A 15,243-nucleotide genomic window follows, 5' to 3' on the forward strand; every position below is an offset into this window, starting at 1 on the left:
GTTAGCGGGGCAAGTGCTCTGCTAACCCGGTTTGATTGATCGTGAGTCGCCATGGCATGGCTCCATGGTGCAGCAACTCACAAGTAGATCCCCGAGGATGGGAGGCTACAGCAAGCCTCCCGGCCTTGGGGATCTCCCCAGAGTGCCTCGTGCATTTGCGGGGGGGGGGAATCCTGGGACTTCTGGGGGCCAGGCAGCCCCCAATCCCCACTGCCCCTACCGGAGCTGGTAATCGTGTGGGTAGCCGATCCGGCCACCCAGGGCGGGGTAGCCACTCATGTGTGGGGAGAGCAGGCTTGACTCGTTCTCCCCGCCAAACCCCTTACGGCTCTCCACACTGCTTAGGAACATAGGAAACATAGGAAACTGCCATATACTGAGTCAGACCATTGGTCTATCTAGCTCAGTATTGTCTTTACAGACTGGCAGCGGCTTTTCCAAGGTTGCAGGCAGGAATCTCTCTCAGCCCTATCTTGGAGACCCTGCTTAGCTATGGGGACAAGTCATGCTTGCTACCACAAGACCAGCTCTCCTCTTGTGTGGAGAGCCACTGTATAAATATTAATAGTAGGAGTTGTTGCAGTAATTGTTGTGTAACGTTTCAGTGAGTTGCTTTGACAGCTTATTTAGCTGGAAATTGTCCAAAAAAATGTATAAAATAAATAACTCATATATATGTGTGTATAAAATACTAATGGAAGTTGACGGAAATGAATATAGGCTTCAACGCTGATCCCATCTTCTCAGTCTGCACAAAACTGCTTGGGATTTTAAAAAGCACTTGGGAGTTTAAATTGATAGTCAGACCATTTATCATGTCTCCACTGGAGGGCAAGGTAGGAGTGGGGGGAATTAGATTTGACTATATTGTTCAATAGACCCCTGGGATGCATTGTGTGGATTGTGCCGGATGTTTTGTCAGCTGTCTTGCCAAGGCGCTTTCCAGATTAACCCCTACAACCGTGTAACAACGGATCTGAGAAACGTGCTATACTTCCTGTGTTGTGACACCACAGTCCCTACTCTGTCAGCAGGGTGCCATTCACATTTTGGAGGCCTTGTTTTGGATTTTATTGCTGCAATTTAGTGCTATAGTGTTGTATGTGCATTGCAAAAAAGTAGCTGTATTTTCCATTGTAGATTCTGGGGATCATTTTCAATTCGATCCTGCCAAGCCAAAGCATTTTGCCACAGTTATAGTGGGTAATCTGGAAAGCACCCAAGAGAGGAATCTTCTGCTAGCACTAAAGGGGTCCGTAATCTACAAAATAAATTCCTAAACAAATAGCAGCAGCTGCATTCTACAGGGTATTTAAAGCAAAGATGACAACTTATTTTGAACTCCTTCCAAGGAGTGTGTAGCCTTATAGCAGCATGTTACATGTCTTGTGACGTTACAGCAACAGTATTTAAGCACTGTTGTTGTATGCAGCATTAAACTTGCCAACTTCATTGTAATTATTTAATGTAATATTGAAATCTAACACAGATGGATTTCAATTGCCTTTTGTTCATACTCAGCAAGACACAAGCTCAAAGAAAAAGCTGGCTGCCGTTGGAGGGGTTATCAGCTCAGGCTGACCTTGATTCAAAGCAGATGCCTGGGTTAGCGTCTTCCTTCTCTTGAGTAGGCCTGTTGGCAGGGAGGCAAGCACTTTACTTTTGGTGTTGTAGTTTGGCCCTAGCACAGACTCACCTCTGATCCTGGGGTCTCCAGTAATTGAGGGGGTTCTAGGAAAGGAGCTTTGGGGGGGGGGGGCACCAGGTCCCCCAGAGATTTTTGGTTGATTCTACCATTGCTTTTATTGTTGTTAACAGATCTTGTAAGCTTCTGCAGACACCAGTATTGGGCAGAGGGCAGGGTTAGACTTTTTCAAATAAAGAGTTTCTGTTGTCTTATCTTTTGAAGGTCTTCATGTTGTTTATGGAGGTTACGTTAGAAGATTTGGGTAACACGTAATGGTTTGCCCACACAAAGTAAAAGGTGGTTGTTGTAGTATTCTATGTAGTAATCTTTTATGTTTTGTTGTTGAGAAGTTTGTCGGGGCGGGAAGGGGGGGAGAGATCCTGTAGAGAACCGGAGGAGGTTGGCGTTAGAAGGGAAAATTGAGTTGTTTCTGAATAAATCCTTTGTTAAATCTACATAAGATTACTTTGTGTTTATGAGGGAAACCACTATAAAACAGTGGTTTTCCTATAAAAAGTATACCCTTCCAGGTATGGGTTCAAGAACTTTGTTGATGTTTCCTGATTGTGCTTGCTTTTTTTCTCACAGAGAGGAAGGCGTAAGGTTGGTGAGTTAAAGGCGGTTTTCAAAATACTTTAGGGCTGTAATCGTCTTGATTATACTCACGATGGTTTGGCAGGAAGCTGTCTTTGCATTACACTGACATTTTCCAGAAGTCATGTAAGGTTATTTTCTTTTCATTTGAGCTAACATTTTGGTGATGGAGGAATATACTGATGATATTTTGGTTGTATTTCTGTTTAGAAGGATAATATATTTTAAAATGGCTGAGCCTGAATTATAAGGAGCACTACAACTTTAATACACAAATGTGTTTTCTCCTATTGGGAATCAACCGATGTGGTGTTCTAACAGCCTCACTCAGAGATGGACTTTGCATAAAGCAAATATGAGAAGCTGTTTGTTTCCGTCCCTCCCTTGAGTCGGATTTTGCCAATTATCATTTTATTAGCTGAAAGCTAGATGCTTGGACACCAGTAAGAGACCAGAAGAGGAAATAGAGGAAAACAGGCCAGCTGGGAAGAATTTCTTTCATAAATCCTCACCGTTTTGTTTCTGATATGTACATCTTCTTGTTTACAGAGTAAACATACCTAAGGATTCAGGTGACTTTAAACTGTATTAAGCTGTACTTTTTTTGGGGGGTGCCTTTGAGAATCAACTTGAAATCCTTTGAGTAGTGTATAGCATTCTATAAGCCAGTTTTTAGAAAATAGGCTTTTTATTAGGTCCACTTTGGCATATCCAATTTAATAAAATCCACATTTGTTATAAAAGCAAAATCATTATATATTCCACACTTGCTCCAGCACCTTGCTTTCTTTTTCACATTACTGTATTCTCCCAAGAGATATAAAGCAGGCGGAAGTTACTTGGGAGCTGTGGACCAAAGCTGGGTGGTGGTTGTGAAATAAGTGTAACTGAGATTCCTGACATTGACATTGAAACTGATCCCTGTTATATTCTTACATTAGTCTCCTTGGCACATCATTAAGCAGAAAGCCTCTTTTGGCGGTAGCTTACGTCTAAGAGACTAGGAGACAGTGTAGGAATCTATATGGTGACTCTACTGGTTTAATTCTCTTTTCCAGGAGTCCTGGGAAACTTTAGTGTAGTGGGGGCAGATCTCTAACAGAGAATTCTCTGTACTGTCCCACAAACATGAGAGCTCTTCTCATGATCCGTGTGAAGAGCTCATGGGCAGTCTGCGGGGAAGGAGGGTTAGACATACCTTCCCTGCAGACAATCAGTGTGTAGTCCCTAGGCAGGCAGATCGCCCACTGAGACAAGCAGCAGCTCTTGCTTCAGCTCCCAGGGTCGGGGTGCTGGGACATGCCACTGCGCGTTGCCCCGCCTCCCAGAGCCCCAATAATGCACTGCACAAGTGTGTAGAGCATTACTGTGATCCCTCCTCCCGAGTGGGCCAGCTGAAGCTGCAAGCAGCTGTGGCTGACACATGATTTTAAAAAGGAGGTTACGGGAGTACTCACTCCCTAATCTTCATTTAACTGGGTGGTTCAGTAGGTGGGTTTGCTGCTGTTTAGCCACTGCGATAGAGCCCGATCCTGGTGGTTCACACGAGTGTGCAAAACTGGGCTGGGCTCCCTTAGCCCATTTTTGCACACTCGTGTGAATAGCCTCATGGTCTCACACAGCCTGGTTCCTGGCCAGGAAGGAAGCTAAGGGTAAGTATAAATCCCCCTTAAGAAGACCAGGGAGATCCAAATACGAAGCAGGTTTACCTGTTCTTAAGATCCCCTTTATTTCTAACCACTTCATCAGGCAGTGCAGAAAAGTTTAAGAAAACATGCAATCAAGGCTAATATAGTATGTCCAACCACCAAGACCAGGACCTTGAAGCAGAAGTTAGTAAGATCTAGATAATACAACAAAAAGTGCAAAACTAAAGCCTCCCCAGTTTGTGAAAATGGAGAAGGGAGTTGCGAGCAAAAAGGGGTTTTCTATAAAATCACCTGTATAGAATGTGGTGAAATAGGAAAACCTCTGGTCACCGGATACAAAGAACATCTAGCAGATTCTAAATATTATAAACAGGGCAAAGACCATGGTTGGTACATATGACAAATAAACACAATGGAATAACAATGCCTCTTAAAGTAAGCATCTTAGAGTCTGAACACTGCATGTTTAAAAGAAAGATAAAGGAAGTATTATATTTAGATAAGTTATGGCCTGAGGTCAACGGCAAGGAAGAATTGAAAGAAATCTTAAAGTACATAGGCCATTAAAGGGTGCAAGCAGTATTTTGTTTTATTTAGTTTTATATCCTCCCTTTCTTGTGTTTTTTTTCCCTCTCAGAGTCAATGTTAAACAGGCATAGCTGTGAGTCATCCATCTTCGCCTCTTTTCCCCTCCCCCCCCCCTTTATGTGCTAACCAGATGCTTGGTTAGATTGGGGAGAGTTTTTGATATAAGAGTGTGGATTTTAAACAGTGGGATATAGAACACTGAAGCTGGTGTATGCATGTCGAAGCGTAAGTTCTTTGTTGCAGTTTTTCCGTTTAATTTGCACAGTAAAAAGGTCTGGAGAGAAATATAGTTCTATATATTTAAACACAAAGCTGCCCAAAATAATGTGGAAAGCAGAGTCAAGGGGTCGGATTTTAAAAGCAGAGGGAGCGTTTGGGTGTGGGATGCTGAACTCTCCTGGTCCTGTGGCTTACCTTTTCTCATCCACTCTCTTCTCTTCCCAGGTGCTTATCTCTCAGCCAGGATCACTTCTGCTATCTTGGCTGGGAAGAAAGTGCCTGGAAAGAGGCACAGTGGGAGGACCTTTAAACCCATTCAGAACCCAAGATCTTGGTCCAACATTGTGCTCAATGCAGATCTGCGATCTCCGTGATTCACAGGAGAGGGGAGCCCCCATTCTCTGGCCACCCCTAGACTGCAGGGTGGCCATTCTGGGGCGGGCAGACTGGAAGGGGTCACATTTCTGTAGCAGCTTGGACACAACCCCCTAAATGAGGAAAGCAAACTCTGTGGTATCCCTCCTCGCGGCTCTGAGGAGCTGAGCCATGTACTGGGAGCTAATTCTGCAATTTTCCCACCTGTTCTCTAAAACTGTTCCTCTCACACTTTACTCCTGATGTGCAACTAGGGTAGTGCCATGATTGAATCCATGCAACTTCCAATGTGGTGGTGCCGAGTTTCGGCCAAAGCTGAACCATGTCCCCTTCAGTTGTAATTTAGGAGGTGGTAATGTTGTTAAGCTGAATATATTGTGAAAAGGAAGGGAAGGGACGTTGCATGGATGGTACTCTAAAATGTTTGCTCAGCAGTATCTAAAATAGGACGATCCACTGAGAGTAGACACACACACACACCTTATGGTCCCCTTCTGCAGCCAGGTGAAGATTAATCTGTCAGCATTTCACTGCTGTTCTAAGAATGTTACAGCGTGTGCCCTTCTGTCTGCGCTGTGGGCCCCCATCCAGGATTGCTCCCAGGTTTGGTTTCCTAGCTCATATAACTAAGTATGGATCTTGCCAATATTCTGGGACCTACAATGACCTACAACATCATTATATAAGCTGTCATAATAATAGAAATAATGTCACACTGTTGATCCCACCACTCTTCTGTGTAATTACATGGAATTAAAATTGGAAGATGTCGCCTTCGGAAGTACTCTAACTGTCAGAAGTGTCTTCTGTACACCCTGATGGGAAGAAATCTCCAACCAGCCTCTTAGGTGCAGATAAATGTGGTGGTAGGTCAGTGGTAGAGCATCTGCTTTGCATGCAGAAGGTCCCAAGTTCAATCCCAGCTGATGCCTGGCATCTCCAGAAAGTTTTTCACATGGGGCTTCTGAAGTCCTTTAACTCACATCTCCTCCAGAATGGAGGGGGTGCATTCACATATCGGCTAGATTTATCCCAAAGTCCCTACGGGTTATCGAGGAGCAGTTCACACACAATTCAGGTTATTCACTGTGCATTAGAGTGTAACCCGATTTATACCCAGGGTTAAAAAAAAAAAAAATCCGCTATTTGTGTCAGGGGTTTGGGGACAACTTTGAGCTTGCAGTAAAGCCTCCCTGTAAACCCACAGTAAAACCTGCTGTGCATAAAAGCCCCAGGTAAGGCTGGGAGAGACTTCTGCCTGAAACCTTGGAGAGCCACTGCCAGTCAGCTCAGCATAGCATAGACAGTGCTGAGCTAGATGGAGCAATGGTCTGAATGGGTATAGGACAGCTCCCTACGTCCTTATGCAACATGAAAGAGATGCAGACTCCAGCTCTTCAGCTTAGGTGCAAGGAACTGTGGTTTATTAGAGTGTGTGGCAGTAGAAAACCCATGGGGAAAGGTTAGAGGGAACCATACATGCTTTTTTTATATTGTAAAAACTGCAAAGGATTGACTTCTTGGAGAACAAGAGGTGGTCCATGAGGGCGGCCACAGTGTGGGCAGTGAGGAGCGGCAGGAGGTACCTTTTAAAAATCATTACCTCCTTACCACTCGCACCTGAGAGCCCCTGTGAGCAGAGGCACCCTGCCCGCATCTCTCACCAAGGCTTCCCCATCTACAGCACTCTTCTGGCCTCTGCGCATGTGCAGCAACCACACAAGAAGAGCCAGAAGAGTGCTGGAGGTGGGGCAGCCTTGGCGTAAGATGCCAGCCTCACAGGTGTGAGAGGTTCTGAGGTAATGGTTTTTAAAGGTACCTCCCACTGCCCCTCACCACCCACCCTGGTGCCGCCTCTGATAAGAACATAGAAAGCTGCCATCTGCTGTGTCAGACCGTTACTCCATCTAGCTCAGTATTGCCTGCTCTGATTGGCAGTGGCTATCCAAGGTTGCAGGCAGGAGCCTTTCCCAGCCCTATCTGGAGATGCCGAGGATTGAACCTGGAACCTTCTACATACAAAGCAGATGCTCTACCACTGAGCTACAGCACCACCCCCGTGAAATAAAGTGTGGTAGGTTCCCATTAACATTCATTTGTGCCTTATCTTTCTCAGCAGAAATCAAATCCCATTCCAGATTTAAACCCTATTCACATTATGTTTAGTGCATATATAATCTGTGTTAGGGGTGTGCATGAACCAGAAATCGTGGTTCGGATTGAATTTGAATCAGATTTGAGCTGAACTATGTACTGCCAAACCGGTTCGGGCGAACCAACCAGCCAGTCCAGTCCATTTGACCGAGCCACTCCTCCAAGCAGAATGCCAATTATTAGTGATATAACCGAGAAAGCCGGTTCTTGTCTGGGTGGTGTACGACGCCAAATAATACACACACACAGGGAAAAGCTTATGGGATGTTTACTGCTAGCAAGTAAGGCTTTCGGGGCGCACCCAAATCGAGAGCAAAGACCCCCAGTTACAGGTAAGTATTTATACACAGAGCATAGCTTAGTCATCTACCATGGTGTAACAAAAGTCTTAGAAGGAATGCAAAGCCTATCATCAGTGCAGATCCACCTTTGTTTACATCAGAACAAGACAATTGACCATCCCTTAACTTGTATCAGTTTCCCAACATCTGCCGTCTATTGTTCGTTGCCCCTTCCCTTATCTTCTTAGAGGTGTTATATGGGCCCCTTCTCTATGTTTCTCTTAGCGGAAGAGTAAGATACCAACAGCTGCAGCAGATTTACTCCTTAAAAGGCAAAAGTTATTTCCCTATGCAGAAAGACGCTGGGGGAATTACCCCTTAGTTTCCAGTGTTGAAAGAGGATTATGAGACTCCATATTAAGATGGCTGCGCTGTGGTTCCTTAGTTTTAGGTTAGACTGCCTTCCCAGCGTGGATGGTTTGTATGGGTATATCACTAGCTGATGTTTAGATCATGCTTTTCTCTGTATTGATCAAAGCATCTTTACATATCAACTTGAAGATATCGTGAGAAATTCTAGGAGGGTGCTCTTGTGAGTCTTTGTTGCAGCAGACTTTTCAACCCTCCCATTTTTCAGTTTTTCATTCTATACCTATGTCTTTATATATCTGACTAATGAGAATAGTGTGCATCTTCTATGAAAGCTTTTATCATTGTATTTTCCGCCTTTAAAGTGCTACAAGGCTCCTTGTCGAAGACATAGGACTTGGATTGGGAAGACACAGCATCCAGTCCTCACTCAGCCATGAAGTCTACTAGGTGACCTTAGGCCAGTCACTGCTCCCAGCCTAACCTACCGTACCAAGTTGTTGTGTGAGGACAAAAGGGGGAAGAGACACATTTGTCTTAGAGCCGGGCAGGCAGCCTTGGCTCTCCCATCACCCCCAGCCACAATGCATTGCTGGAGAGCCGAGGTTGCCTATCCCGGTCTTAGAGGAAGGGGGAAATGAAATAAAATTTAAAAAACCAGAGTCCTCAACTCACTAGCTCACTATTCCTGTACTATTTACAAGAATAGTACAATTTTACTGTGTGTTTCTCCACAAATATACTTTTGATTTGTTCATAAGCTATAACATTTGTTTTTTTGTTTCTTCACAATAGTTTATGCAAGAAGAGCTAGAATACTCTGTTTTGCAAACAATGGGTAGCATCCTGAGAACTCCATGAGCACAAGCCATTCTCCCCCTCCTCCTCCCTGCAGCCCCCCAAGCACCCCCCAATATGTTAAGATACCCTTGACAACAGCTCTGGATGCAGCACGAGTAGCTGCAGGAGGAGTATGTGGGAGGGAAGCGTCTTCCACATATAGAGCTCAGTAGCCAGCGTGGTGTAATTGATAAGAGTGTTGGACCAGGAAGACCTGAATTCAAAACCCTGTTCAGCCATGAAACTCACTGGGTGACTCTGGGCCAGTCACCTCTCTCTCTCAGTCTAACCTGCCTCACAGGTTTGTTGTGAGAGTAAATAAACTGAGGGATATAAATGTGAAAATAAATACGGTCATCCCTTGCCAACCACAAGGGTTCCATTCTGGCAAAACCCCGCGGTTGGCAAATTCACAGTTGGCGGGGCATTAAAGTCTATGGGAAATGGGGTTAGAGGAACCGCCATCCCAAAAACACCAAAAAATAAAAGGGAAATGCCCCCCAAAATGGCAAAAATCACCCAGAATCCCTTAATATCACTAAGATACCTCAAATGCACTTTAAATCAGCAAGGGTCAGCAAGTGGAAAGAGCAGATTGAATCTCTGAACCCCCCAAAATCACTTTTTTAAAAAACCCAAAACACTAAAAAAAACCCTCACCAACCACAGATACCTTGGTCGCGATTGGTGAGACCAGACACAATTTCCCAGTCACAGATACTCAAAACCACACTTGGGAAAATCACGGTTGGCGAGAGATGGCGGTATCCCCAGCTAAAGTCAACTATGATTGTATAGATAATGAAGATCTCGTGTGCCTATCAAAAACCCTGACTTGCATCCTGTAAGTCTTTTTGGATAAACTTAGCCTTTAGGCCAGACTCACAGGCCTTTAATAGTCATGCATTATGAATGTGTGACCAGTGGATCCTGAGCCACACTACCAATCCCTGTTGGGAATCGTATTAAAATAGTGTGAACAAAATAACTATTTCTAGCTGTGCTCATGTGGGCCATTTCATATGCCATTTTGACCTGGAAGAACCACCACATCATTACTTTTACCTTTAGTGATTCATGTGATTGAATGCACAAATGTATCAGACTGAAGTTTTTATTTCTTCTGTGTTCAGTGATTCATGTGATTTAATGTGCAAATGTTTCAAAGTGAAGTTTTTATTTCTTCAGTCTGTTTATTGTGGCATGTCAGCTGAAAATCCAGCTCATTATTTGCCCCAGTGGGTGAAACCCTGAGGCTGGATGCTTGATCAGAAAGGAACAGAGCATGAGTTTAACTGAAACAAATGGGGAGCAGTTTATTGAAGCACTAGTCAAGATACACAAGTGATAGGTTATAAAATAATAGTAACATGATTGATACAGAAAGCAAACATACCCTTAAGCAATGAATCTAAAATGAGTGATTAAATGTTTCTACAATCTCTACCCTACATCTGTGCATTCTGCTCCTCACATTTAGAATGATTTCTGATTTATTCACACCTAGAGAAAGTGGTTCGAATCCTCACTGGTATGTTTCCAGTGGGGAATGCCTATATTGGGCAGCAGCAATATAGGAAGATGCTGAAAGGCATCATCTCATACTGTGCGGGAGGAGGCAATGGTAAACCCTTCCTGTATTCTACCAAACACAACCACAGGGCTCTGTGGTCGCCCGGAGTCGAAACTGACTCGATGGCACACTTTACCTTTAGAGAAAGAAGACATACTGAGCAACATGTTGCACAGTGGAATGTCGATGTTAGGGATCTGACAGGGATACTGCACACATAAAAACCAGCCCTGGAAAAGTTGTACACAGGAGCGGAGCCACCATTGTGTGGTAGGGTTCAAAGAACCTGGGCCACCAGTGAAACCAGTGCCCTTCCTGCACATGACGTCATGCACAAAGAAGTATGACCTGGGATGCGGAGAGGGCATGCGGGCTCTCCCAAGCTCATTTCCAGCCAGCATTTGCTGGCTCGCTGCACTTATCTCCCTTTCTCTCCCTCCAGCAAGGGAGAAAAAGGGAAATAAATGCATCCAGCCAGCAAACGCTGGCTGGAAATGCAGTCAGGAGGACCGGGGCGGGTCCTCTGGTGATCAGGCCACGCCCCCTTTGAGTGTTAAGTCACGCACACGGGGGTCACGCAGGAGGCTGCCAGTGAGAGGAACAGGGGCCGCCCTTCCTCTGGCTACACTACTGGTTGCACAACAGGGCAGCTGTGAAACTCTGAAACATTGCACATCCACAGCACTATTTCTATTGTTTCCATTGAAAGTAGTGGGATGCAAGTCTCCATATGCTGTTCTAAGGAGTTTCAGAGTGTTCTGTTGAGCAACCGTGCTGAGGTTGGCTTTCGCATGCGCAAGCAGCCAATGCAGATTCCTAACACAGAAATTTACCACAGTTTTCAGTAGAAACGCCGCAGCGCATACCAACAGTAGTTTAAAAGCGCCTGTGGTGTTTACGCTGATGCGGTGTTTACTCACAAACGGAGGCGAAGGAGGCTGCTGAGGAAGAGGAGGTGGTGGCCGCAGAGGCAGACAATGGGGCGCAACGACAATGTTTCTATGAGGCCGGGCTCAGCAGTCCTTTTTAAGGTGGACTCAACAGACTGTTTTAAGGTGGCGCCGCAGGCCATGGAGGAGGAGAGGTGGAAGAGGAGCAAGGGGGCGGCGGCAGCAGCAGCAAACAAACCAGCCTGGCCTTCCCCACTGAGGAGGATGTGTGGTGGCGTCACAGCAGGGCGCTCTGACCAACGAGAGGCTCCAGGCTGCAGAGAGGGCCTCAAAGCAACAGAGTTCCTCCCCCCACACCCGGCTTTTGGCCATAGTTAATTGGCTTCGCTGTGGCGTTTACGGCGATGCAGCATTTCTGATGGGTTTTTTTAAAAAATCAGCCTTTCCCCCTCAGTGCGGCGTTTATGCTGATGAGGCATTTCTACCCAAAATTACGTTAACTCAGCAGCATGTAGGTCATCAATTTAGGGAGGAAGCAATAAAAGTTACCATACTGGCCTTATCTAGAAGAAGGGGAAAAACAGGAGAACATAGATGTTAAAACATGAGAGTCAGTTTGGGAGTTAGCACCTAAAAATAGAAAGATAATTAGGAGACATCAGTTGCTTAGCACCTAAAGAGAGAGGAGAGAGGGAGAGAGCTTGTCTTCTGGCAGCAAATATGACTTGTCCCCTTTGCTAAGCAGGTTCCATCCTGGTTTGCATTTGAATGGGAGACTAAATGTGTGAGCACTGTAAGATATTCCCCTTAGGGGATGGGGCCGCTTTTTTGCATGCAGAAGGTTTCATGTTCCCCCCCTGGCATCTCCAAGATAGGACTGAGAAAGACTCCTGCCTGCAACCTTGGAGAAGCTGCTGCCAGTCTGTGAAGACAATACTGAGCTAGATGGACCAATGGTCTGACTCAGTATATGGCAACTTCCTATGTTCCAGACTGTTGTTCTCTGAGATGCCCTTCTGCCGAGGTGCTCCAGTAGGCATCCACTGATCCTGCCTTCCTGGTTTCCATTCTTGCACCTTATTATATTTTCTTTCTGCCTGCAGGTTCTGTTGAAGCAATAGAATCATTTGGGGAATCATATGATAGAATCATATTTGCAACTTTCTACCTCAAAAGTATACCATATTTACCTGAATCTAAAATGACTGAATTTAAGATGACTCACAGTCACCTATCCAATAGAAAACTGCCACTCAGCAGAAAGCAAGAAAAAACCAGAAAAGCAGCTGTATCCCATGGCCTTGACATTCGTCCGGATATGCATAGGTGTTTATTGCACAATCAGCATCTTTTCCCTATGTCTAAGGCAAAACTCATACATTGGCAAATTAAACCAGCTTTATCTGTAGCAGTAACAGTTGCACAGACCCCCAAAGCGCATAGCCTCGGGTGCCATGTTTTCTCTAAGGCCTGCTCCTCCTCTTAGAGTTGAAAAGGAGTCAGCTTAACATTGCACACCAAATGAAAATTAAAAAATGGGTTTAACATTTTTTTTAAAAAAGGGTTTCCCCTTAAATATTTATGATGATAACAACTGAAACACTGGCTGGCCTGCAGACCAGTGTCGCACCAGCACAACTAGTGCAATACTAGTCTGGAACTGCCTGCCTGCTCCTTGGTGGAGGATCGCAAAGTTGCCGATAAGAACGCCTGATCAGGCAATTAGCATACAATGGTTGCTACTTCCTGAGTGGAAGGCTGTAAAGGATCTGCAGGGCAGGGCTCAGAAAGCATGTCTTGTTTTCTACAAAAAAATTCAATGAAGAAGCACTGAAAACAGTCAGCCAGGGCTGGGGAGTGGAGAAAGGGCAAGGACTGGCCCTTGGGGGCCCCTCAGAGGCTGTGGGCCAGGAGACATTCGCCTCCCTTCGTCTAATTAGCGGTACGCCCCTGACTGTGCCCACCACCCTCTCTGCTGACACCAGACACTTTTGCCACCACACATCATGTACAAGTGCACGCGTGGGAGAGGAAAAAAGCACCCAGCCAGGCTGGCACTGAAAATTCTTGCTGGTGGGACAGGCTGTGTGTCCTGCCCAGTGCTGGAAATGCCCTCGGCTGACACAGGCAGAAGGGGCATGGCCAGTGTGGGGTAGGCTGTCTGGCAGCAAAGGGGGGCAGGCACAATGGGAGGAGGCAGAGACGGCTTCAAGGAGTGGGTGCGGTGACCACCTTTCCATCCTCTCCTGGTGGTGCCCACCTTCCCATCCTCTCCTCACCAGCCTCCCTGCCCCCCTGTGTACAACCTTGTACTGCAACCATGTCTAAGTCCCAGATAAAGTCTTATACTAGCAGCTGTGCAAGGTCACAGAACGCCACAACTTTGCACAGGTCCACAAACTTCATAAGTGTACCCGACTTCTCTAGTTGTGGTGGTGCAACACTGCTCTGGATGTCAGCCGCTGCCCTGCTATATTCTTGTTTGCACCAGTGCAGTGCTTGTGCAGCTGCAACAACAGCACAAGACATTGTGCGGCTTTGAGCATCCTTACCGTTGTGTAACTTCCTTGCAGGTGCAGAACTTGGTTTGTTGTGCTAGCGCAGCACTAGTCTGGATGCTGGCACTAAATTATCTTTGTATGCCAAATGAAAATGGTTTTTCCCTTCAACCTTTGAGATAATGAACTTTTAAGATAATAAAAGCATTGAATAATATTCAAATGTTTTTATGAAGTTCAAAGAGATAGCTAATCTGTTTTAAATGTACACATCATTTTTAAAAAATGTCTGTTTTGTCAGCCATGTTCTATAAAATCAGTTTTCTTCAATCAATGCAATTTTAAAAACTGATAGTTATATATATGAGAGAGATACGGAAAGAAACATTTTGTCCAGTGCCCTCAAAGCATAGAAGTGGGATCAGTGAGAGCACAAAAGTTCTCTGATATTTCTTGCTCCTATCCTAAAGCATCTGAAAATATCAGGTGATGAAAGATAATGCCAAAATTCTTCTGAATTTAAATAACATAACTCAAGCATTTGTAATATCTTAAATCTGGAGGTGCATCTTTACAGCAATTACAGTAAGTGGTGCAAAATCAGTATGACATTTTAGATTGTTTAAAAACCATTTATCACTCATTTTTGTAGTACAGTTTTGCTGCTAAGTATAGATAATACTCACCTCTTTGGTATTTGCCTTTTACTTCCCTGCTTCACTTTAGGTGGTAGCAGATGTTGCTTAGGATGGAAATCTAAGTGCCTTTTCGAGCTGCTTCAGACTTATATTCATGAGAAGTAGAGATTTCGAGGTCAGCACACACGTTCCTAGCATCCCTCATGCCTGGCTTATGTGGGTTCATCAAGAATCAGGCATCAAAGGAATGGTCCTAATGGAGCAAAGACGCACCTTTTAAAAGTGGTGGTTCTCTTTATTGAGCAGGCGGAGAGCAACTGGCCCTATCCATCCCCAGCACAGCATCCCTCCACAGGCTGTTTCTTTTTTAGATTGTGAGCCCTTTAGGGATAGGGAGCCTTATTTATTTATTTATTTATTTATTTATTTATTTATTTATTTATTTATGGTGTGAGAGAGAGGGGGGGAGGGAGGACAGGTTTACAATTAATGCAGAATTCAAGGTTTGTGCAGTCTCCTTCTGCTCAGGAGTGCATGTTCCCTTCTCCCATTTCTGTGCACGTCTCCCTCCTTTGTAGGTTAGGATATGCCAAGATTGGTCTCAGTAATAATAATAATGATGATGATGATGATGATGATGATGATGATGATGATGACTCGATGTGGATAAAACAAACCAGTCAATAACACCTGTCTGACTGTGTAAACAAGAAATAATAATAATTAATTGAAAGGCTGTGGCAGAAAAAGACCAAAATAATCCCAGTGGTAATTGGCGCCCTGGGTGCAGTTCCAAAAGACCTTGAAAAGCACCTCAACACCATAGGGGCCACAGAAATCACCATCAGCCAATTACAAAAAGCGGCTTTACTGGGAACAGCCTATATT

The 15,243-nt window shown here is 44.9% G+C and overlaps 1 protein-coding gene across 11 annotated transcripts in view; it reads left to right on the forward strand.

Annotated features, from left to right (window-relative positions):
- GHR (growth hormone receptor) overlaps positions 1-15,243 on the forward strand; it is a 236,298-nt gene that overhangs the window by 158,871 nt on the left and 62,184 nt on the right. Inside the window, exon 1 of one of the 11 annotated variants that reach the window (XM_053292288.1) lies at positions 2,387-2,407. The exons of the other annotated variants lie outside the window; for them this stretch is intronic. The gene's annotated coding sequence lies outside the window, so the exon portion shown is untranslated. Of the gene's footprint in view, positions 1-2,386; positions 2,408-15,243 lie in introns of those variants that run through there. 11 annotated transcript variants of the gene reach the window in all.

This window comes from Hemicordylus capensis, chromosome 2 (genome assembly GCF_027244095.1).
Source record: "Hemicordylus capensis ecotype Gifberg chromosome 2, rHemCap1.1.pri, whole genome shotgun sequence".
Lineage (NCBI taxonomy): Eukaryota > Metazoa > Chordata > Lepidosauria > Squamata > Cordylidae > Hemicordylus > Hemicordylus capensis.